At 36.2% G+C, this 26,421-nt stretch overlaps 1 long non-coding RNA gene across 1 annotated transcript in view; it reads left to right on the top strand.

Annotated features, from left to right (window-relative positions):
- Positions 1-26,421, top strand: part of LOC129138281 (uncharacterized) — a 182,447-nt gene that overhangs the window by 85,392 nt on the left and 70,634 nt on the right. Inside the window, exon 2 of the long non-coding RNA XR_008541447.2 lies at positions 8,015-8,089. This is a non-coding gene — a long non-coding RNA (uncharacterized LOC129138281). The remainder of the gene's footprint in view (positions 1-8,014; positions 8,090-26,421) is intronic.

Raw genomic sequence — 26,421 nt, 5'->3', positions numbered from 1 at the left:
TCCACGAATAGTAAACCCCTTCCCCTACCTACTATCATCTTTGGTCTTACCATGAGACTTACATTCTTAGTAGAAATTTCATTAAAATCCCCAGCTGGACCTTAGCCTTGTTTCTGATTTAGGTCCAACTCATGGGCCTCTCTGGCTAAAGATGACTTTCACTGATTTATTGATCTTATTCCCAGATTTCTTTGGTTACTGTGGGTTCCATAACTCTTACCTTGTCTGCTTGGCTTAACAATCTGTTGCCTATTTTCACTTGTTTTATTCTTACCATCCTCTGATATTTCTGGTTACAATAATTCAAAGGTGACACCCACTGCGCCAACTGCATGCCTTACGACGATGGGGATGACAACCAATTCAGTTCCTTTTTATTTTAAGGGCAGAATTCACATTTTGGCAGATATGAAACCAGTAAGAACCCTTCACTTAGAAACAAAATAAATAAATTGGACATATGCACCATAAATTAATATGAAGAACATCTGCTCAAATTATTACAAGTCATTATTATGGTCATAATATGAACTCCACCCAATGTTACTGGGAATCCAATTACTCAACAGGCAAAATTTAACAAATCTGGTTTGAACTTGTGATAAAGAACATGGCTATACTGGAGCTAAAGAAATACAAGATCATACTAAATCCTAGCCACATTCTATAAAACTGTATAACAGGCCATTAGGAATGTCTTGTTTTACAGACATATTAAGAGCTTGATTAAGAAAAAACATCAACAACAATTATTTTGTTGAGTAAGAAATCTCAGGAAAACTTACAAAGGGTTCTTTTTCAAACTTGTGAAACTCCATAAATGCTAATTTCACATTATACTTGTTAACTGTACTTAAACTCTACTACCAGGCACAAAGAGATCCAATGCTCCTGTGGGATTAGTTTCTACATCTCATGTGTATTAAGTGATATGTTTTTCTATGAGAATCACTGTGGTATAAAGGAGACTGCCAAGTTTATGTCTTGGAAATTTGACATTTCTGAGTTCCCAATCTATGTCTGTGGCTTTCTCACCATGTAGTCCTGGGCAAGTTATATAGTATTTCTAAGTTTTGACTTATTTAGCTACAGAATGGGGAAAACAATGCCTAGTTTTCAGAATTAGTCTGAAATTTAGAGTGCAAAGAAAGGTGTGAGACACATAGATCTCAACAAATGGTAACTTTTTTGTGATTATACTCCCACTAGTTGAAAAATCAGAAAAGCATTAAAGTATTGTGGCAGATATTGATGAGCTGAAATGGATATTAACACAACACACATCTTCAAATTTTAACTATTTTTAGGACAATCACTGATAAGTCTTGGTATGACAGAGGGATATGTCTATGTTAGACCTTGGCTAAGGTCAATTGTGTCATGGATTGAGGTATACCTGCTGTCCTGTCATTTCCTGGAATCAATAAACCAAATCAAAACCTCTTTTTTACTTCAAAAATGGCCACATCCTTGGTGCTTCTAAAACTCAGAGGGAATCAGATCAAAATAGAAAAGCACAAATGATAACGCCTGGCTTTTATTTGCATTCCCTTTTCTCAAGTTGCATTGTGATGTGGTGTATGTCTTCTTATCTCTCTCTCTAACAAACGAAAACACTCCTACTAATAGATAAAAATTGCTAACAGGCCAACCTCACACACTAAGTTTGCATTATTTTATAAGCTTTCAAAAAATGATGTGACATGTCCCATTAATGGCGGGTTAATATATTTCTATATCATTTGTTTCATCTGCTGGAGCCACCAGGCAAGATCACACATATCTCTTCTACCATAACATTCATTGCACTTTTTACAAGGATTGATTGTGCCATAGCCTTTTTTCCCTTCTAAAAAGTGACTTCCAAAAGTTCTTAACACTTATTCAATACAATAATGGATACAATAATGAATACATAATAAAGCCATGGATGAGTCAGTGAGTGAACTTATACACAGCAGTGGAAGGGTGGAGAGTATCAGCCAAATCTCCATGTTTTGAGGGCTTACTAGTGAAAGAAAGAATCATAAGCTCTAAGAGGAGAAGAAGAGAATTTCTAGCTGAATTACCATCAAAATAGTTAGGGAGATAACACATATGATATGGTTTGGCTCTATGTCCCCACCCAAATCTCATGACAAATTGTAATTCCCAGTGTTGGGGATGGGACATGATGGGAGGTGATTGGAACATGGGGGTGGACTTCCCCCTTGCTGTTTTTGTGACAGTGAGTGATACTGATGTTTCTGGTTACAGTAATTCAAGGGTGACTCCCACTACACCAACTGTATTCCTTACAATGAGGTAGTTCTCATGAGATCTGGTTGTTTGAAAGTGTGTCTGAAAGTGTGCACTTCCCATTAGCTTGCTCTCTCCTGCTCTGCCATGGTAAGAAGTACTTGCTTCCCCTTTGCCTTCTGCCATGATTAAAAGTTTCCTGAGACCTCCCAGCCATGCTTCCTGTACAGCCTGTGGAAGTGTGAGTCAATTAAATCATTTTTTTTCATAAACTACTCAGTCTCAAGTAGTTCTTTATAGCAGTGTGAAAATAACCTAATAAAACCTATTAGACGCAGATATTGAAAGATGAATATGCATGGGTACATAACATGGAAGAGAAAGGATCCTCAAGCAGAGGAATACTGTCAACAAGGATGCTGAGGTCAAGTAGGCCTGCAGATAAGTGGTGATTCAGCAACCTCAAGAAGCTCCAGGACTAGTGACTCAAGGGAGAGGGAGGGAAGGAGACAAGTCTGAAAAAGTGGATTGGCTAAAGAAAAGGGTCGCGTTGCAAATCCCAAGAATTGCATAAGAAAAGATTGCAAGAAGTTGTTTCACTTAAGAGAAAATTTGTAAATTTGTAATTTGTAAACAAATGAGAAAATACCTTAAACTTCCAGGACCCCAAAGGAATACCATTTGAGCAGCAAGATTTTAAAACATGTTTTTGTTTTCAAAAATTAAAAAATAGTCTTCCATGCTGCTGAAAAGTTTATGTTGATTTTTTCATAGTTTTCAAATAGAGGACTAAGCTTATTTAAATAAATAAATACTTTAAAGATATGTCAGTAGGAACAGAAAGGAAAGGAACACAGTGGATAAGTGGTAAATTAAAAAAATATACTAATTAGTAGGATTTGAGGTTATCACATGAACACAAATGTAAACTGTTTGATATCACTCTCATATTTGGGCCTCACATGTAAAAGTGTTATTAAAGAATTTGCAAAGCAAGGAGAAACATGTTTTACATGTTTTTTTGTCCACAATGTAGTTGTCATGAGACAATAGACTATTTGACTTAGCAAGTCTTCAGTTATATTGCCAAGTATATTGTTCATCACAAATAGCAAATCTTTCTCCAATTCAAATAAGAGAAACTTTACACTAAACTCTGTCTTTCTTTCACTATAAAAACCATGATTTCTTACTTGTTGCTGCTTGCCATAAATCAGCTACTTTTCTAAGTAGTGATAGTACTCCCTTTGGAAGGGAGAGATTGTAAACTGTGATGTACCACTGCTGACAGTAGAATTTTTTATAAAGCCCAGTTGTTGCACACACAAAACAATATCTGGTCATGAGAAACATTGTTTTACTCAAAACCCTATTCATTTCTATGATGTTTCTCAGTTACAAGGGAGCTGTATCGTATTTATGCCAATTAAAAATTCTTTCCATTTGGAGGAAAAAAAACCTCAAGGAATGTGCTTTCTAAACAAAAAAATAAAAATAATTACTACCATAGCTTATCAATTCTTTACTCTGTTGATAAACAAATCACTGTTACTTTCAGCAGGCATTTAAAAGTAAAACAAGGCTTGAGTTGTCTCAGAAGAAAAATTCCAAGACCTTAGAGAAAGCTGAGTAATTAAAATAGGAGACAGTTAACTTGCTTTTAAATGGAGGTACTAAAGTAAAAGCAAGACATAGCAAGAAAGCAACAATTCTTCTTCCCCATGCGGTTTTCACAAGCCAGCTACAGTAAATTATTAGTGAAGAAAAAAAAAATCTACAGTGATTCTCCATGAGTCAACAGTGAATTATAAGAAAGGGCTGTGGTACAGGGAGAGTGTTACATACATTTTGCAGATAGTATTGCTTTTGTTGGTTTTGAAGTACTGTTAAAACGATATTTCAATTATACCATTCATGAATCACAAAGCTATTTTCAAAAAGTAGCATTTTGAAGTTTTTACTATGTAGATGATTTAAGTAGTGATGTCATACGAAAATAATCTCATAAAATTAAACTTAACATGAAGACTAAAAGTTCACTAGGCTTTTTCACTTAGTGTTTGAAATTTTCAAAGACAGAGACAAACTAAGGAAGGACAGAATTGCTTTTAAAATCAGAATACATGACAAAAATCACAGAACAGGAAGAGACTATAGGCTGTGTAGCCCAACTGTGTACCCAATGGAGGAAAGTCTTCTAGATCAATGCTTTACCATAGATGGCATCTTCAGGACTGAGGATGTTGTTAAGATGTAGGTTCGGCATGGCGGTTGAGATTCTGCATTCATAACAAGTTCCAAAACAATGCCAGTTGTGTCTCATGTGGACTTCAGTATATGCAAGAATTGTCTCACTAGTCTATTATGAACACTTTTCATGGCATGGGACTCACTGCTTTAAGAAGAAACATTTTTTTTTTTCCTCGAATTAAGTCAAAATTTGCCTCTCAATAATTTCCATCCATTGGTCCTAGTTCCAGCCTCCAGAGTCACAACTGCTAAGTCAAATTTATATTTTTACTGGAAAGATTGAACTTGAGAAATGTATCGCCCTTGAATCTTTTCATTGCTCAAAAATTACATCCCCAATATGATAATTGAGACAGGAAGAAGACAGGGTGGTTGCAGGAGAATAGAAAATTCCAGGCAGCAATTTCACACGACTAGCAAAAGGAAACTATTGAAACAGTTGCATAAGCTAGGGGCTGACAAGACCCTGAACAAAACAGAGGATGAACCAATCTGGCTAAGGCCAACTGGACCCAACATGCACTGGATTTGACCTAAGTCTCACCTAGGACCTCATTATACACTTATTAACATACTAAGTCATACACCCACCAGCGTCATGATAGTTCTGAGAACAACCATATTTAGTGTAAAAACGAGTGGCACCACAGTTCCAAGAAATCTTAACCTTTGTCCAGGGGCCATCGTGAATATTCCACTCCTTGGTTAAAGAAACCCATAAAGGTAGAAACCTCAAAGCCTCTGCTGTGACACTCTGGAGTACACCTGCACTCCCTTTCCTTGAGTGTATACTTTTCACTTTGTAATATTAAATCTCCGTTCTTTCACTATTTTCCAACTTGTCCTTGCATTCTTTCCCGTGACAGGGTCAAGAACCTGGATACCAGCTGAGATCGAGGTCCAGCTGGCATTTGGGGACCTCCTCCAGCCTACTAGTATCATAATGGCTTTGAGTGCTCTCTGCTACACTGTTTGCTCTTTACTGGATCTGTTTCAATGTGTAAAGTCTATCTAAAATTGAGGCCCCAAAAGGTAAACACAAGACTCAGTCTAGATTGGCTCTGGTGGTTATTGTGTGCTTCAAGTTATGATCCTACATTTCCATAAGGCACTTTGAATATGACTAAATTTATGTAAAACCCATGGACTCAGCTTTGGCCTAGCATAGCAACCCAAACTGACAATGTATATGGCTAATAATTCCTCAGAAAACAATCCCCATGTCAATGGAAATAATTAAATAGCTAACCTCCTCTTTCTCTCTGTCTCTCTCTCTCATTCTCTCTTTCTTACGTAGAGAACTCTCAGGAAAATTTCCTTACTGGCTTAGTCACCTCGTTTACAATACCCTTCTCTCCCTTTCTTGTCATCACTCTCACACTGTGGCCTCACACTTTTTAAAATTATTGAACTCCAGTGGCCTCCATCCCCACTCCAACTCAAGCCTTTACTAACATGTCCACACCCTAGCTGTCTCCAGAAACCACTTCTCTTCACGTCCTCAGATTCTGGCCACTGCTTCAACCTGAATACCACCTGCTCTTTCATAACCCGTGCAGAACCTGATTTGTGTTTTTGCTGTGATCCTTGTGCCTTTGATCTCTCCATGCTGTAGTCGTCCCTGGTGCCAATTTGATTTCACTTTTCTTTCAACCCAGTTTGCAACTTCTTATTCAAACAGTTTAAGAAGCCTCTCGCAATGTATCTGTAATGCCTCCTGCAGGGTCCACCCTTCTTTTCCCCAATTCCAGCCCTGGGAAATTCTCATTATCTGTTTTCTTTGCTCCTATCTGTACAAATGTGCATGGCTGGAGGAAAAAAAGTGGTTTCAACTTACCGATTTTATTAGAAATGAGAGTGATTCAAACTTCACTGTTGACTCTGTATTTCACTCCCTATAGCAACCGATCCAAACTTTTTTCAACATCTTGAAATCTCCAACCCTCCCCAGGAGCATAAATTTCAACAGATGAACAAATGATCTCAGCGAAAATTCTCTGAAATTATCAAGACCACCTGGCATATGATCTCTTCACTTCCCTCCTCTCCTTAGAGTTTCTTTGTATTTTCTTAGGACTTTTTTCTTCCCTCACTTTAGCTTGTTTGGAGGAAGACTCTCCCTTTTATAAATGCCACAGATCAAGTGTCTATATATTTCCCCTTAACACTTTCCTGCTTGAATAATGTTCTATCAATTACAGATTCTGTCTTGTCTTTTCGGTCTCTCTACTGGTTTTATACTCTATTACCCATAAACATGCTCAATTTCCATTGTCCTCTGACTACCTTTCTCTTAAGCCTATCTCTTTTGTTTTCACGTATAAACTTGTTGAATTAAGCCAGTGCTTCCTGCCTACACTTTAACCAAATACTGTCTTTGTAAGCCTATGCAGTTTGAATCTCCTTCATTTTTCTCACCACCATCTCATCACCATCTCACCACTGAAACCAGTCTATTGAAAGTTACCTCTGATCAAGCTTAGCAGCATTTTCTCATTCATGCTCCTCTTTGCCCTCTCTGTGGCATTTTATATTACTGTTCTTTCCCAAAGCTTCTTTTTATTGATTCCATTAACTTGTATTACTCTGGCTCATCCTATCTCTCTGCTCCTGTGTCCAATAAAATAAAAAACCTACCACATAGCAGATGTATTTCCTATCTCCTTCACTTTCTATTTGAAGTTAATAACATATTCTCAGCCTTCTCTCTGTAACTGTTCATCTACCACGAATGTAGCATATGACAATGACTTCCACATCTATATTTTTATCTCATATGTCTCTATAGTTTTAGAGACATAAAGGCATCAATCTACTGCAATAATTTCATGTAAAAATTCTAAAGATACTTCAAAATATTCAAAATTTTTCTGATTAACTTTTTGCTTAAATATTCCTCTCTCCTATTTTTCTATCTTGGTTGTCAATATCATCATCAATATAATACCCTAAGACATCTGCGTTATGTCTCATCTCTCCTTACATAAATCATTCAGCCAGCCGGACACAGGCTCTCACCTGTAATCCCAACACTTTGGGATGCTGAGGTGGGAGCATTGCTTGAGCTCAGGAGTTTGAGACCAGCCAGGACAACATGGCAAAACCCCATCTCTACAAAAAAAAAAAAAAAACATAAAAAAATAAGAATTAGCTGTGGTGGCACATGCCTGTAGTCCCAGCTACCTGGGAGGCTAAGGTGGGAGGATCGTTTGAGCCTGGGAGGTGCAGGTTGCAGTGAGCTGTGATCAGGCCACTGCACTCCAGCCTGGATGACAGAGTGAGACACTGTCTCAAAAAAAGAACAACAACAACAAAAACTACCCAGCCAATCCTGTTATTACTTTTGTCTAATATCTTTCACATTCATTCTATTCACTCTCTGCTTCTCTTTTCACTGCTTTAGTCTAGGTTCTTATCATTCCTCGGAAGGTATATCATAATAGCCTCTTAAGAGGTCTCTGACTTTCCACACCTTTAATCCATGCTCCTCATTGCTAACACTAAAATCTGTCTCTTCCCCACACAGATTCCATACCGCTTCAGGAGGCACACGTCATCTTCTGTGGCCTGACTCCTACCATATCAGTGTACTCTCAACCAGGTAAGCCAAATACTGCATGCTTACCTTCAATTCACATTCTTCTCTCTGACTAAAAATGTCCCCTTCTTAATACTTGTTGAAATGTGCTCTTCATTTAATTATCCGTTTCCAATTGCAGCACGTAACCTATTAATAGTTTCCTAATTTCCACAGCTGGGAATAATACCAGCATTCAGTCAATTCCTGTGATCCCTGTTTGTTCCCTTAGTTATGATATTTATTGTTGAGTATGCCTTCTTTGCTTTTTGTCTCTAATTAGATTGTAATCAGGCTGAGAATAAGGGTACATCTCTCCACCTTGAACAGTGGCTATTAAATAGTCTTTTATTCTTACTGAGAGAATTAAATTTCCTTTGAATGACAAATAAAAAACCTAGATTAAGGTTTCACCTGTAAATTTTTTATCTTTGAATTATTCATTGAGAAAATTCGTATTCAAATATAATACTGATGAATGTTATGCCTTTAGAATTAGGAAGTCAAAAAATATGGACCACTTTTAGATAAAATATAGACAGAAGCCAGAAGTTAATTTATTAGCTTCCCCTATATAATTTCCAATTGGGTTGCTGTGAATCACAGAAGAGCTGAGGTAAACAGCTCTTTTAAGGTATGATTGTTTTCCTCCAATGTAAGAAGATGAGAGTTGAGTAAAACTGTTTGGTGGCCAAAGGGTCGTCATAGTATTGCTTTCAAATATTTATCTTGAAATATCCATGTCATTAGGGACAATTCCAATACTTGCTCTTCTAGTGCTATTAGAAACAACAGTCATGAGTTGCTATTTTCTTGCTTATAGATCACTTTCTATTTGTCTCTGATGGCCTCACAAATCACACCTCTGATGCTGCCTTATATAAATGGAGGTGGTATTTTTCTACTACCTACGACCTCCTAGAATGTGTAGTGTTGGCCAGAAGATTCTTTGTATGTTCTGAGAATTTTCTAGTTTTACCTCTGAAAGTAGTGTAGGCATGTATGTGTGTGTGCATGCACATGTGTGTATGTGTGCATAGCACATGGTTGAATGTATGTTGACAGGAAAGATAGGTGTGGCCAAGCCATTTCTGTGCTCAGCAAAGCAAAGAAATAGAGCTTTCCTACACCCTGAAGAATGCCCACCCTCCTGCTGAACTGATTTACCTAGATATGAGCTATGAAAACATTTGATAAATGAATTTACAAGATATGAGTAATGATTGCCCTAACCTAACCTCAGAAGCAACATCTCATCACCTTTACTATTTCCTGTTCATTGTAAATGAGTCTGAGTCTAGTCCACACCCAAGGGTATGGACGCCTGACTCCCAGTAACAGAATCACCAAGAGCCCTCTCAGAAGGTGCCTATAGTATACATTACCATCTACTTACTCACCAACTCTGTCTCCGCAGACTCAGGAGACTCCCTTGATGCCTTTCCTTTTAAAGCCCAAAAAGGCCAATTCAAAGCCATTCCTCCCTAAAAGGGAAAAGAGTCAACTGACCTGACAGAGTGAACACAAGCTAAATCCCATTCCAGTGGTCCCTTTAAGACAGTATGAGGACCATTAAGTGTTTATCAAGAGAGCTTTACGGGCCAGTTGCAGTTTCTGTAACATGTGGCTATTTATTGATTAAATCAACAAATTAACTAACTGAAACTGGCTATCTGTTGATTGACTTATTGATTTAATCAATAAATAGCCACATGCTGCAAAACCAGTGACATGACTGGAAAAAAAAATCACTAAACTCTCACCAAACATAATTGAAAAATCAAATTGTTTACTTGAACCCTACAGAGACAATAAAGGTAAAGTACATATTCTGGTGAAGGTTGGTAGATGTCTTCTTCTTTGATATCTTTTCTTTTAATTTCTAGTCTCCATTTACCCTTGCAATCAAAATAATCTTTCTGTGGGGCTGACACCACATGCAATGGGGTGACTTCAGAGAAATCAATCATAATACGTGGTAGTTTATGTTTAGGCTTCAGAATCTCACCAAGGTTAATACATTCAACGTGAATGCATGTTCCCCTGGCCCAGAGGCCCTGATCTGACCCCAGCTACCTTTCCCACCCCACCTGCTGTTATGCTTTCCTGTCTCTTTACCATCAACACTTCCTATCACTTTATCTGTCATTGCCTTCATGATAATTTGCTTATCTTTTAACGTGTGATCACCTCTGCTGCAATGGAAGCCACTTGAAAATCTTTACCAATTTTGTCACCATTGTATGTTTAGCTCCTAGAGAAGTATTTAGAACATAACGTATGTTCAGTAAATACACGTGTAAAGTGTTTATCTTTATAAATTAATGAATGAATCTGTCTATCAATCAAAATAATCCTCTGTTAACATATCTATTATCCATCACTCATGGAATCTGAAAGCAGTAGATGTTGCTTAGGTAATAAACATGGCTATTTTTTAAAAAAAGAAAAAAGTTTAATAAACAAAAATTTGGCATTCTAATAGTATATTTTGAGTATAGGCAACTGAAATTAATTTCAGTCTTAAGCAACCACTATTCTAAATGTTGTCTTAGGGTTTTCACATCTTTTCAAGATAGAAACAGAGCATAGTGAATTGGACTTGTACATAGAATTCTCTAATCCCTGGCTTCTTGAGTCATCTGAAATAACTTTTAACAGGCTTGTGGTTTGGGCTTTGTTTTGTTCTGTTTTGCTTTCATGTCACACACTGAAAACTTTAAAAACACAAAAACAATTTGGCTAGGAGTCGAATAATTAAACAACTGGATTAGCATTTTAGAGCTAATTTAAATTAACAGGGAAAGCAATTTTTACCCAATTTGTGTTAATCCAATGTAAAAAAAAAGTATTCTATCTAAATAAAATACTTTACAATAAGTTAAGTTCTACATCCTGCTGATCAACTAAAAATGTTTATTAATCAATAAAATGCTACTGCTAAATTAGTAAATAGTCTAAAAGCTGTCTACTTCACAGAAAACCTTAATCAAATGTGGAAATATGATATGCATAATTTTACTTCTAAGATATATATGAAAGTAGTTCCATTATAATTTAAACTTGAAAACTGCCTCTCAAAACATGAATTTTTGAATTCGTTATGAATTTTTTTTTCAAATATGCACTTTATTTCTCGTCTCAATAAATAGAAACATTTGCCATAAAAAAGATACCTTCAATGTAAACCTAAATTATTGAGGTAAGGTGTATAAAATGTGTTAATTATCTAGAGTCAATATAGCTTTTAATTTTTTTTTTCCTGAAGAATACCTGGAGATCAGGACTGTTCTATTTTCTACCTTTGTGCTTTCCTTAAACACCGCCAGCTTCGGTACCCTGCGCATTTTTAACCTTCCTCTTTAATATCCCAGGTTTCTTTCTTTATCTTCTAAACTGGGTACATTTTCAAAACACACTGGTAAGAAAACTTACATCTAATTAACTATTATTGCCCTTAGAAACGAATTTAAGAATGATCCATTTAAACTTGTCATTTTAATGGATAAGTTAGAAGCTCAAGTTAAATTAAATACATTAAAGCATTGGAATCGTACCATTTCTGTGGGGTTTTTTTGTTTTATTTATTTATTTATTTATTTATTTATTTTTGGTTTCATGAGGCTACCACAAACTAGCTGGCGTAAAACAACAGAAATTTATTCTTTCAGAACTGTGGAGATGAAGAGTCTGAAATTAAGATACCGTCAGGGACCTGCTTCCTCTGGGGGTTCTAGGAAAACCTCTTTCAGTTTCTGCTGGTTGTTGACATTCCTGGACTTGTAGACTAGTCTAAGCTCTGATTCTGTCTTCACATAACCTTCTCCTCTATGTGTGTCTTTTCTATATGTCTCTTTAAGGACATTTGTCATTAGATTTAGGGTCCACCCAGATCATGCACCTTAAATCTCCTCATGTCCAAATCTTTAATTTGATTACCTCTGTGAAACCTCCTCTTCCAAATGAGGCAGCATTCACAGGTTCCAGGCATTAGGATGTGGACTTACCTTTTTCAGGGCCACCATTCAACTCCTAACGGTCTAGATGGGAAATTGAGGATAGTAACAGTAGTAACCGTATTCATATGCATCTCTGCAGTGCTGTATCATCCTCAGGGTACTTTCATTTGAATCCTCTCATTTTATAACTTCTCATAGTACCTTCATTTTACAATAAAACAACTGAAGCTAGAAGAATTAACTCAAAGATCTCACAAAGCTAATTAACGGCAAAGCAAGATTACCAAAAAGTCACTATAACACTTTTTCAAGTTTTTATTTGTGTTTAACTAAAAGAAAATAAACTTATTTTTGCAGAAAATATATTTTTTTCATATCGGCACATGGGGATCTCTTAGAAGAGTTTTCTCATAGCATTTTGGCAACAGCTACTGTTTCAAAAATCTTGGATTTGGGTTAGAAGCAATAAGTCACACTATTCATCCAGATTAGTAATAACAGTCAATGGATAAGAAGCTTGTACTATTTGTCAGGCATGATATTTTACGTTGATTACCTCATTTAAGTGCAGTATCTATGGCATTTAAAACCTGGCTCAGCTATCTGACAACCCTGAGTTAGAATTCAGTTGCAGCATTTACTCATAGGTGGCCCTTTGACAAGTCAGTCCAACTATCTAATCCTAATTTTCCTGATCTCAGAATTGGGAGTAACACTAGACGTGCCCCAACTGGGTTGTCCTGAGACAGAAGAAAAATGATTCATGCAGCCTTTCAAAACGTGTAGATCTTCCTTAGTGTGTCCTCCACTGGTTATAGCTGGAGTGTATGTTCTTTTGGGCAGAAGACACTGTATTTAACGCAATTGCCTAATTCAGAACTAGAGATTTTCTCCATTTCTAACATTTTGGGAAAGTGTCTTTGTATATAGAGAGGTAAATATTTGTGTGTATGCCTAATAGTTCAATATTTGCTCATCCTCTATGTTCATTTCCTCCCCCGTTTCCATCTTTACATTTCCACGTAACATTCTTTTTTTAACAAGACCATACAAAAAAAAAAAAACAATTTTGGAAAATGTTCTTTAGAACCAAAGAGTAGCCAACGATGCTATTGTTAGGGCATGGCAAAGGAGTCGATCACCCTAGAATTAATGCTTCTTCCAAACCGAGAGTAGCCAGACATGAAAAACACTTCCCTGAAAATCTCCTGCTTCAACTCAATACGCCAAGCGCTGCAAAAAGTCAAAGCTCTGCTAACACTTCCCACCATGGACAAAAACTGCCAAGACCCAGTCTCGACAGCTTTGCTGAGTGTGCGATTTGTCATGAAGTTATTGTCTCTTGGAAGGAACCTTAACTACAGATCCTGAGTACTAAGACTCTGTACTCTGTAGTGTCTAAATCAAAAACATATTTTAATTGGTTCTCTTTTGTTGAACACATCGCAAGCACATATTTGACAATTTTCAGTAGATTTGCATGTTTTGCTGCTAACATATTTTGAAAACTGGAAGAAATGTAAAAAACAACTCATGATAAGGGCAGAGTGCATAGCTGTGAGGAAGTCTCCCAGAGGACCAAGTAAAGATCAGCGTAAGAGCTTCATTTTACAGGACATCTTTATTCATGGCTTTGAAAGGAGAACAAACAGCTCACTAATTATCCTCATCGGGGACATGATACAAATACTACTGGGGAAGATGATAAAAACAGGATATAAATATTAAAGCCCGGATGAAAAATAGAGTAAAATGGACCAAAATATGTAAGCTAATAAATCTAGAGAAAAAAATGTAACTTCAATATGTGTGAAAAAACAAGGGTCTGGCAAATGAAGGAAAGAAAACCACTGATATTAACATTAGGTGATTGTGTGACTACTTAAAAGGAAAAGAGAGTATTCAGATGGTTTTAAATCGGAACTAAAAGTAATGGGATAAAATCGTGGAAGGAAAATTTGGTTAGACTGTCAGAAAAACATTTCCTAGCATCAAAATCTATCAAAGCATGGAATAATTTCCCCAGCTAATTTAAGTCCCTTCATTTGATTATTTTAAAATTAGGCTAGACAAACCACTGGGAAATGGCTAGGCCAGAGTTTAATTCATCCTGAATTGGCAGGGAAAGGCATTCAAGATGATCTAATAAGTTGATCCTAAACTTATATGAAACATGACTAACCATTTGTTTTGTTCACATCCCCATTTGCCTCCCAGAAACTGAAACTGGCACATATAAATCTGTAATGCATTCAGTGTGTTAAATGCCATTTTACACATTGAATGCATTAAATATATGCTCCAGGAAAAAGCAATTTGTCTGGCACTGAGGATACCGATATTCTCATCTTCTCATGGGAAAGACAGCTAAATAATAACAGGTGTAGTAAAGGAAAACTAGAATTCCCTCCTAACAACACCACCAGTACCATTGCTCTTGAGTCAAGTCCAAACACTATAATTATAAGTTACCATGGTGTTGCATTAGCTAAAGCACATACATTACAAACTTCTCCCTCCACTCTTCCTCCAACATTCACCATAGCCAATCTCATCTCCTTCCAGCTCATCGAGTACTCTATGCCCTCTGATCACTCACGCTGCTAACTCTATTTGGAGCAAATGTCATTCCTTTATACAGTTTTTACGAGTCCCACTGTTGACATAGTCATGACTTCTTATGGAGAGTTAAGGCAAACCCACAGGTATAAATGAGGCACCAGGCTCATATATTCCCACAACACCATGCTCTGATCAAAACATTTACCCACATTATATTTTATTATCCATCAACTTGTCTCTATCACTCTCTAAACGGTAGTTTATGAGAACATATATCACTATTCTTTCATCTACTATTTAATCAACATCTAGGTTAGTGTCTAACATACAAGAGTTCTGAAGGCATTTCTTGAATGTATGTACATACACCACCAATTGCAGCAATAATGTCTTGGAAGAAAAAAACTCCCTAAAAACTAGTGGCTTACAACAATCACTTGTTCAAGTTCGTGTGCTTGCCGGTCAGCTGGAAGCTGGCTGATTAAGGAGCTGAATTTGGCTACCCTTGGAATCAAGCTGAAGACTGGGGCTGTATTACATGTGTCTCTAATCTTCCTTGGATCAATGGATTTGCCAAGGCATGTTCTTCTAATTACGATGGCAGAAATGCAAGAGGGGTATGCATAAATGGGCAATGCTGTTAAAAGTCTAGATTTGGAACTGCCACAGTTATTTTTACTCGTATGACAGTGACCAGAGAAAATCACATGGCAAAATTCAGCATCAATGGGGCAGGGAAATATACTCCACTACTAGTGAGAGGAAATATAAAGTCACATGGCAAAGAGAATGATATTGGGAAGAATGAAAGATTAGAAATGACAATCAAATATCCCATAATACAAATAATGTGGTAAAATTACAGTGCTACAGAAGCCATAGGAAAGAGCAATGTTTCTCATTAAACCATGCTGCTGCTCAAATGGAATAGAATAAATATCTTGGCAAATTGTGGATTACCATTATGAGCCCCAGAGTCAGTCTAGTTAAAACTTCGGTTGAATAACAGCTTCTTCTTCTTTAATATACTAGAGTGCTTGCCCAATAAGAAAATAAATATCGTCTGATGTATTCCATCAAGAATACTCAAGAGGTTTAATATCTTCATATATTAAATGGCTAAAGAGTGAAGAGTTATCTGTCTCTGTCATGCAAGGTAGCTTTAAATGATTAACGAAGTGATAAAATCCATTATGAATCGTTTCTCTATTTGAGTTCTTTTGTGATACAAAACTCAGCTGTCATTTAAATTACACCTTTCCAGAGACCAGGGGACATCTCAGAGTTTGTATTTATATTATCAAGAAAAATAGAAAAAGGAAGGAATTTAGCTAATTGGTTAAGTTGAACCGCTAATCACCAAATTGAATATCTTTAATGTGGATATGCAATAGGGCAATATCTTGAATGTGTAATGTGATTGTTAATAAGATGATTCTGGGACTTTATCAAAAAGTGTCATCAATTTAGTTTGCCCTAGAAAACACTGAGATTGCTTTCAAGGTCACTCTGTAGAAGAGACTAGACAAGAATATGGTTTAATAAAAAGATTGCTGTTTTTCACTGGTTTTATCCTGGAGTAAACTTACCTTTTTTCAGTTAGAGTTGCCAGAGTAGCATATAGGTTAATTGCACGGCAATTGGAGACAGAAACCTGTGATCATCTTCCACTTACTAAGTGTTTGGCCTAAGTCAAGTTATTCAACTTCTCTAAGCCTGAGAGTATAACAGCCCAATCTACCTCTTAACATTGTGAGGATTCAATAGTAACAATGAGAGTAGAGAGGAAAACTTATGTCAGCTTCATACAAATGAAATGCTAGATTGATTGAGTTTATATATAATTCTGAACCATTAACTTCAGAATATGTATTCTGGTCAAGTATACATGGGACAGTATACAACTTCACTGCTTATGGTGCCATTAAGGAAATTAAAGATATGAAAATAAAGAGGTAATCTGTTACTCTTCTTAGATAACATTACTCTATGTATAGAAAACCCTTTAAAATGATCATAAATGTTAAAATTAATGAGTTTATCAAATTTTCTAGATACAACATTAATATACCAAAGTCAAATCTGTCTCTATATTCCAGGATTAATGTGTATGAGTAAAAAAAATTTCATAACATAAAAATATAAACAGCATATTATTATGTATGATGGGGAAGGTGTGCAAGCATAATGTAAATATAGAATATGTTTAGACATAGATACAAATGCACGTAAACAGATTAATGCAGATAGATGTCAATATTTTTCCACATGGATGAACAATTGTCCAACACCACTTAATGACAAGCTCACCATTTCCTCTATGATATAAACTGCCTCTGGTTTTACAAATTAAAATATTCTTATATGCAATAATTTATTTCTGGAGTCTCTATTCTGTTCTTTTTCCATATTACTAATCCCTGCCCATTTATTTCATATATTAAACTTCTTGAATTTATTCTTCCCCATACCATACATGAAAATAAGCTCTTTTATATAGAAGAAAAAACTTTCAGTGGAAATTATTTTTAAAATCACTATGCAACATAAGAAAGGAAAGCATTTTTGGACAAGATCCAAAAAGTATACATAAAGTAAAAGACTGATCAATTCAACTACATCTATTTTATACAAAAGTACTGTAAAAAGTGAAAAGGGAAAGAAATTATTTGCACCACTTACAACTAATAATACATAAAGAATACAAAAAGAATAATGAATATATAATAACGCTAGTAGAGCAAATAGGAAAATGACAAATAATCTGAGATAAAATAGCAAAGAATGCCTTCAACAGAGAAAGAAAGGCATTTAACAAAGAAAGAAAGGAAATTGACCCAGAAACATATAAAAAGACGATCAAACTCATTTATAACGTAGTAGAAATTAATATCACAATGAGTTAGGATTTCACACCTATTAAACATTAAATATTCTGCCAATGCAAGTATGTGTGACAATGTGGAGCTCCCAGTATAATTATATACTGCTAATGAAAGTGTAAATTGATACAATCATTTGGAGAACAGTTTAATACTATTAAGTTGAAGAAACACATACCCTCTGTGGCAAAGACAGTAGCATTCACCAGATATTCATCTGATAGGCCACATTTCCTGCTAGATTTTACTTACTGAGCGGTGAGCAAAAGAAACATTAGTCACAAAAATGCACAACTCATGGGTCTATCTTGTCCCTGGAGGACCCATGGTAAATCTGGGTCTGTGTCTATGTGGATATAAGCGCCACTCCTTTCCTGTAGCAGTGGTTACATGAGTGTTGAGATGTAAAAGTCACTACAGTGAGAACTCCAATATGTTTGGGTGATTGTTTTACCACCACTTGTGTAACTTATCTGGCCTAAAATATGCTAAGCCTCCTAATTCCACTCTTCAATATACCTTAAGGCAGGCAAATATATCACAGAGCAATGTGTTGAAACCAAAGGTTGTACAACTTAGTGTCGGCTCAAGATTTCCACTGGCTCAAGACCAGCGTGGTTGTTGTTGTTGTTTTTGTTCGTTTGTTTGTTTGTTTTAATCAAATAGAACAAAGTAGAATAGAGTAGGTAGAATAGAAATTTTAATGGTGTATTTTATATTATTTTGGTTTTAGTTTTACAAACACATACATAACTCATTGCTATACACTATACAATATGTTTAGATAGGGTTGTTGAATAAAATGCATTTTATAGTCAAAAATATAAAATCCAATGTCCTAGAGAATCTATATCTGTGAATCAGAAAACATGTATAAGAATATTCACAATAACACTGTTCTTAAAAGAAAAATCTTGGAAAGAAACCCAAATTCATCCACAATGGAATAAACAAATATCTTGATGTGTATGCATGGAATGGAATATAATCCAGGCCTGAAAACTTAATAAAGTACACACAAAATAACATAAATGAATCCCAGGATCATAATGCTTAAACAAAAGAGCAAATCACAGGATAATGCAGACAAAATCCTACCTGTATAAAGTACAAGGCTTTGAAAACTAAATATCATTTGGCTTAGGGAATCTAACATACGTGATAAAAGCGAAACAAAGGAAAAAAGAAGGATGAACACATTATTTAGAATTGTATTTACCTCTGAATGAAGGAGAAAGAGTGTCGGCTAGGGCAGGAGCCCACACAGGGTTTCAAAATTAGTGGCGATAAATTTTATTATATTATTTTTCTCTGTAAGCAATTGCTACTTAGTATCCGTAATTCACGAAAGAACACAAATATTTTGAATCTTAATTTTGAAATTAACCAGCTATATAACATCGTCGTAAATTTTCTAAAATAACTAGCATATGCTACATTTTAGTAAATAAAAGTTGTTGTAGTGATTTATTTGAAAGTAGAAACTGACCCAAATTTTGCCCAAACATTTTAAAAATTTTTATCTCTTCCCATCAGTTAAGCAGGTTGGGAATGCTCACATGGCATTGTATCTGGAAAAGTTGTCATAACAAAAAATGAGAAGAAAGGAAGAAATATCAATCTTACATATTTCTTGAAAGAAAAAAGATACAATATAATAGATTTTATAGAACTATAAATGAGGTCTTCTGATTTATAAAATTGTATATATTAAATAGCAAATACAAAAAGAGTACTCAGGTAAATTTGCCATAGTATTAAACTCTACATCAAAATACCTGCTATAGTCTAATAAATATTGGTTATTTTGAATAAAGCAGAATTAATTATTGTGGAAATCAGTATTTCTGAATTTAAACGTACGTAGTTTTCTACAACTCACAAAGATTTCTCTGACGATTTTCAGAACTGAGTTTTGTTTCAGCCCGGTAGAATTTGCTATTTGTCAACCGGAATTTATTATTGGCAGCTTCCTGATCAAATTTCCCTGCGCAGCAGAGAACAACATTTGAAGCGTAACATATTAATACATTTATCTTTTCTAAAATGTAAGACTACTTTTTCATAATGAGGTAGGGGCAGGGAAACGTCATATCCTTTTCTATCCTTGTTTTGATGACCACATTCTTTATATGTCACATAAAATTCAAACTATATAGCACCAAATTTTGGTGACATTATCAAAATATTGTCAGTCTACCCATTATTGCTTTTATTATCAACTTTATAAGCAACCCTTCCACACTCAGTATTCACATATAGATTGATATCTGAACAAATAAAACTGCCTAGATGTCACAAATGATTTGGTGATTTATATTCAAAAGACAAATGTCTCCACTATTGAAAATTGCTTTTACTAGCAGTGCTTTGCATTTTGGGATATACAAAGATTGCCAAAAGTGTGATATTTCTAAATTTTACATACTGAATCCTATTATAAGGATTATTGTCCATTCTCCAAAAGTACATGGGTACCATTTTTTTGTGGTTGGTGGTGTTTAAAAGGGTTAACATCATGAGTATCTCATACTATCTATATAGCAAATGAAGAACAAACCCAGTGGAAGTATATCAGTGGATGTGAATTGGTGTTCTAGTTCTAGAGAACTGAATACATTTATTAGAAAATTCAAGATAATAGCAAAAATGTCCAGGTATAGAGAAAGACATTTATAACAGGTATGGATTTTGTTTTTCCTTTTAGAGGTTGATTGTTCAGTACAACCTTTTGTGGGATTTTTTGAGTGCTGTATTTGGAAACGATGAAAATTAAATTCTCCTGAGAAATATTGCAAACTGGTTTTGGGCAAAATTTGAAAAGCTATTTGTGGCCGTAGGTAGAGGTGGGAAAGATGAGGAATAAATGAATAAACTTAATGAAGTAAAGTTTCAGCATTATTTCATTAATGTACCTTTTCCATTTTCCTAAAAATCTTTTGGCTTTTTGTCTCACATGATTTTTATATTTTACAGAAGGCTAGAATCTTTCTCCAATAAGCTTCTCTGACTATCAAGCGTTTCTTGCCTCCATACTCCCTAGAGAGCTTCTCTTATCAGCAGGAGCGACATATCAATTTTTGTTCTAGAAAGAAAGGAATTGTAATTTGTCTTGCTTTTAAAGGCATGGTATTAAAGTAGACATTTAATGTAATTACAGTAATATTACCTCTTTTAAAGTAAAAATGAAACAGATGCATTAAAAGTAACTAATGTTTAGTCCTGAGATGAAACCATCTTTGCTTCCAATTGTAGGAGTATTGTAAATACACCATGCTTAGCTGAGATGAGAGTACTCTTGGGACATTACTAAGTATTCCATGTCTGTACTATAAACAAAAAAAAACTAATTGATGAAAAGCCTACTTCAGGGATGAGTGAGGAGGAAACTACTTAGGAGGGGAAAAAAAAGAGAATGTGCTAATTTGACAAGAAATTATAAGAAGCAGCTGAGAGTGTTTTGAGATGAGAGGCCAAAGGAAAGGTGGATTAGACCAGACACATAGAAGAGTTGAAAGACGCGCTCCTGTAGAAAAAAAGAAACAATAATAAGAGTTGCAGTCAAGAAATCGGATCATGAGATATCTTTGAAAGAGTTCAAACTGCTTTGGAGGGTAAAGCTTGTTACAAATCTCTACATCCAAACTGTCAGTGTTCCTCGAGGTTCAGTCTCTATTTGCTTGCTGTACTCTGAATCTACCTGGAAAATTAAAACCACTTTAAGGGTTTACCAGAGTAAGATTAGGTTTATTCTAGATACTCCCTAATCCACGTCCCTTAATGCTGATTGAGCCAAACATTTGTTCCCTCATCTTTCTGCTGGATTTTACTACCTTGACATTATAATACATTTCTTTTTTTTTTCTTTTTAAATACCTATTGGGTTCTATAAGTACATCTCAAGAAATACTTTCCTGCTTTGTCCTTTTCATTTGGCTTTTTCTCTGAAGATTTTGACTTGAAAAAATATAAATAAGGCACAAAGAGCTGTTTATTTTTAAAATCACTTCATTTAGGTCCTCTCTTTTATGTAACCTGTGATCCACATTACCACCCATTGATTTTTATCCACCATTTTTGTCCTGTTACATTTTTATTGTTCAAAAATATTTAATAGTTCCTCTTTCTGTAGGATAGAATCAAGGTTTCACCCACAGCAGTCTGGACGTTACTCCCTCTACCCTTTTTATTTTTTAAATTCGAAACATTTTTTAAAATTTCCATCATCCTGATCACAAACACTTCTTACACAGTCTAGCATCTCTACCTTTACTCACATTAATCACCAGCACTAAAATGTCCTCCTCTTTCCTTGCCGATTACCAAAATTTTATCCAGCCTTTGGATTCTAAATAAAATCCATCTTCCCTGGTAAATCATTCTCAGAAAGTCATGGGCCACAGTGATTCCTCCCTCCCATCTCTGAACTTTCAATGCCCCTATTTATTCTGCTTCTAATTTGTCACTTCCCATACATTGGGATGAATTATTTCTTTGATTTTTTTTCAAAAATATATTTGTGGTCTACCAAAATGACTTGTAAGAATGTGCTTATGCATTTCTCCAAATGGCTTGTGTAATGCTTTGCACATAATACATTTCTTTTTCCTTTCTTTTTTGAGACAAGACAGGGTCTTACTCTATAGCTGAGGCTGGAGCACAGTGGCATGATCTTTGCCTCACTGCAACCTCCACCTCCTGGGTTCAAACAATTCTCGTGCCTCAGCCTCCCAAGTATCTGGGACTACAGGCATGTGCCACCATGCCCGGCTAATTTTTTTGTATTTTTAGTAGAGGTGGGCTTCCCCCATGTTGGCCAGGCTGGTCTTGAATTCCTAAGCTCAAGTTATCCACCCGCCTCAGGCTCCCAAAGTGCTGGGATTACAGGTGTGAGCCACCACGCTTGGCCTGCACCAATACATTTCTAATAAGAGCATATCTGTTTGTGTATGTAGGCCTAGATATGGAGCAATTCATGTCCCAAAGATCTGTAAATAAGAGAGTCACCCAGTTGACTTGGGTATCAGCAAATGTCCTTTATACCTTTACGTTTTTACTAAAATGTTCCCCCCAAATTTTACCTGCAGATCCCTGTGCATTAGTGACTGTCTTTACAAAACTGCAACATCACCCCAACAAAGGTTTGGGCTGCATACTCCTTGATTGGGTTCTGTCATCCACTTCTCATGCTCATAGATTCCTGGTTCTTGAGTCTCTGTGAGGTTTCCAGCTCCTGTGCTCTTCTTATTCTTTTTTTTTTTTTTTTTTTTTTTTTTTTTTGAGATGGAGTCTCACTCTGTCACCCAGGCTGGAGTGCAGTGGCGCGATCTCGGCTCACTGCAAGCTCCGCCTCCCGGGTTCACGCCTTTCTCCTGCCTTAGCCTCCCGAGCAGCTGGGACTACAGGCGCCCACCACCACACCTGGCTAATTTTTTTGTATTTTTAGTAGAGGCGGGGTTTCACCGTGTTAGCCAGGATGGTCTCCATCTCCTGACCTTGTGATCAGCCTGCCTCGGCCTCCCAAAGGGCTGGGATTACAGGCGTGAGCCACCGCGCCCAGCTGGTCTTCTTATTCTTTTGGCACTGTTTTCTTCTGATCCCCATATGCCAATGTGGTTTTGACCAATGACTTAGAACTACCATCTTGAAAAATGTGTTTTGTACAATGCTAATTTCTCATGAGGGCAAGAGGTAGTGTTTGGTATAGAGAGAGAGTCTATGCTCAAACTCATTTGGAAACTTCTAGTAGAAACAAACTGAAAGAGTGCCCTGTAACTCAGTGCCTTTAGTATGTGCAATGTACATCCTGCAGGAGAGAATAAAAATGGCAGCGTATTTCAGAGTTGTGCAGAGTGCCTTGTAAACCCTGGCTGATTATCATGTTGTAAAACTATCAATCCTGGCCACTTTATGCCTTCTCAGCAAAGTGACTCTGAGGATAAAGTGAAAAGTCATGATTTCTGTTCTAAGCTGCATCAAATGTGATACTATAAATAATCTGCAGCTTCCCTACCTACATTTGACCCCTTAAATCACATGGAAGTTCTTTTCCATCTAAACAGTTCACTGAGTGTTATAATTGATTCAATGACTCACCATGGAAAATTAGGTCAACATCACATTTTGAGGATCTACTATGTGAAAAACACTGTGAGATATGCCAGGAGTACAAGAATAAATAGGACTCAATCCTTGGTGTCGAGGAGTTCACAAATTGCTTGGGATGACAGTGTGATAAATACATGAGCATAATATGTTATGGTTAGTGCTATGACCAAAGTAAGAACATAAACACATTGCTATGGGAACCCAAAAGTCAGGGCTGGGCCATTTATTCTCTCAGTGCTGTTCAGTGGCTAGAAGAGAAGATATACGGTATATTTATTTAGGAATTCCTGCTCCTCTCATGACCCACCACTACAAATTGCCCCCAGCATGGAAGGCTTCTTTTCTGTATCCATATATCTGAGGAGATCCACCCTTGTAATGGTTAATGGAACTGGGTTAATCGTCTGATCTACCTGAGCAAATCAGCTCTGAACAGAGACCCCATAGTACTTTATTTGTGAGCAGTAGATCTGGCAGCTCATGTAGATTCAGAAAATAATAGCATCCTTTTAGTTCAGCCATGCTAGGTGATTTGCAAATGAATCCAAAATCTGGCTCAAAAGGAGCACAAAAAATGATGCGTTACAGAGGGAAGCAGCACCAAAAGACTACGTAGTCTCAAAGAGTTAAGGCAAGGTAGGCTAAAGTAGGCTATAGAAAAGCAAATGCTATTAGAAAAATCATAAAGAAGATAAAAGTCTTAAGTCATTCCATTTATTAAATGGAAGTGGATCCTCATAAAGGTCTTCATCTTGTCTTCACATTGAATAGGCTGAGGAGGAGGAGGGAGAAGAAGGGTTCGTCTTGCTGTCTCGGAAGGTAGAGGCAGAAGAGGTGGAGGAGGTGGAAGGGGAGGCAGAAGAAGCAGGCACACATATAACTTTTATTGAAAAATAAATCCATGTGTAAGTGAACTTGCGCAGGTCAACCCCATGTTGTTCAATGGTCAACTGTATTATAATAAGATTCAGTATCAAGGTATAGGACTAGATGACAATGTTGGTCCGCTTCTGAAGGCTTTTTTTTTTCAGTACTTTCACTTTGTGAACTAAGTCATTAAGTCATAGCTAAGCTCACAAAATTGATGACCTCTCTTGGTTTTTCTGCCTAGCCTCTTTTTCTTTCTTGCTTCTATTTGCAATATGTGGACAGAAAACTTACATTAGTTTACCATCTTCTTTTCAAAAATTGGAGTCTTTTTAATGTAATTCTGTACACTGGACCCACTTGTATGAGGCAAACCATTGAGACAGAGCCTGAAACTTTAAAGTAACCTCAATCTCAACTCCTAGAGGGTTCTGGTTTCAACCATTTGCATTCCTCACAATCTTTGAAGACTTAAGTGCTGAATTATTGTGTTATGACTTTTATATTTAGGATTTGGGATTAATTAAGCATTTAATAACAGAAAGTTGCTTAAATTCTCTGGACCTCATTTTCCAAATGTATAAAATATGAGGGTAACTGAAAACATCCAAAGTTTGCCACCTAGTAGAGCTGTCTATCCTCATTACAGTAGTCCCCGCTTATTCACCAAGGATATGATCCAAAGCTCCAGTGGATGCCTGAAAGCATGGATAGTACTGAACCCAATTCCCATCAATTTGCACAAGTATCAGTTCATGTCTTCCAACTAAAAATTTAATCCTTTTTCTATCTCAACTAAGCCTTTGTCATGCATTGTGGCCGTAATTGTTCTAGTTTGATGTGCAACACCAAAACTGGCACAAATTTCTTTTTCCTTCTTCACCATTTTGCGGTTAGATTTGTCTTTGCAGTAGGTCTTAGCAAGTTCAGCGTACAATGTTTTTTTCTTCCTAAGTTAAGAACTTTCACTTTTTGCTTGAAGGAGAAATTTTACAGCTTGTCTTTGACGTATACAAATTGCCAGAATTACTACCTTTGTGTTTTGGGGCCATGATTAAGTCAAATAAGGGCTACTTGAACACAAGCGCTGTGATATCACCACGGATTGCAGCTAGTGGAACCTAGATAGTTACTAAGTGACTAAGGGGTGGGTAGTGTCTACAGTGTGAAGCGCTGGACAAAAGGATGATTCCCATCCCAGGCAAGAAGGCTGGGAAGAAAGCAGAATATTATGAGTTTCCCTAATGCTACGCAGAATAGCACACAATTGAAACTTAGAAATAGTTTATTTCTGAAATTATCTGTTTAATAACTTAGGATCGTGGTTGATCGCCAATAACTGAAATCTTAGAAAGTGAAACTGTGGATAAGAGGGGACTTTTACAGTACTCATTATAACGGAGCATTCTTTTACCTTCCTCTTCCAAAATTTGTCCTGTCCTACTGAGGGGTGTCTAACATCATACTAAAAAACACTAACATTTATTGAGCACTTCCTGAAGGCTAGACACTGTTCTAAGCACTAAATATTTACTAACTCATTTACCTTTGTAACAACCTAATCATCACCATCCACATTTTACAGAGAGACTAAATGACTTTCATAGTGGTCACATAGTTAGGACATGGCTGAGTCAGAATTCAAATTTAAATGGAGGAGCACTTGAGTGTTGCTCCAAAGACATCACTTTGCTAAATTAAAGAATCCTGAGATAGCAGAGGAAATTTACAGAAGAAAATAAAGGTAGAAAACGAGCACTAATGGACACTTAGCTGTGCTCCAATTGTGTGTGTGTATGTGTGTGTATTTGTATGTAAAAAGAAAGAAAAACAGAGAGAGAGTGTGTTTGTGCCTTCCTCTAATTATTAACAAAATAATGTCAAGTATCTGAAGGCGTTCTGGTTGATTTCAACATAAGTTTATTATTTTGATTTATTCACATATTTTAAATTGTACTTTAATGAAATTTCTTACCTG

Source organism: Pan troglodytes, chromosome 22 (assembly GCF_028858775.2).
Source record: "Pan troglodytes isolate AG18354 chromosome 22, NHGRI_mPanTro3-v2.0_pri, whole genome shotgun sequence".
In the NCBI taxonomy this organism is placed as follows: domain Eukaryota; kingdom Metazoa; phylum Chordata; class Mammalia; order Primates; family Hominidae; genus Pan; species Pan troglodytes.
This window is presented reverse-complemented; position numbering and strand designations above follow the sequence as displayed.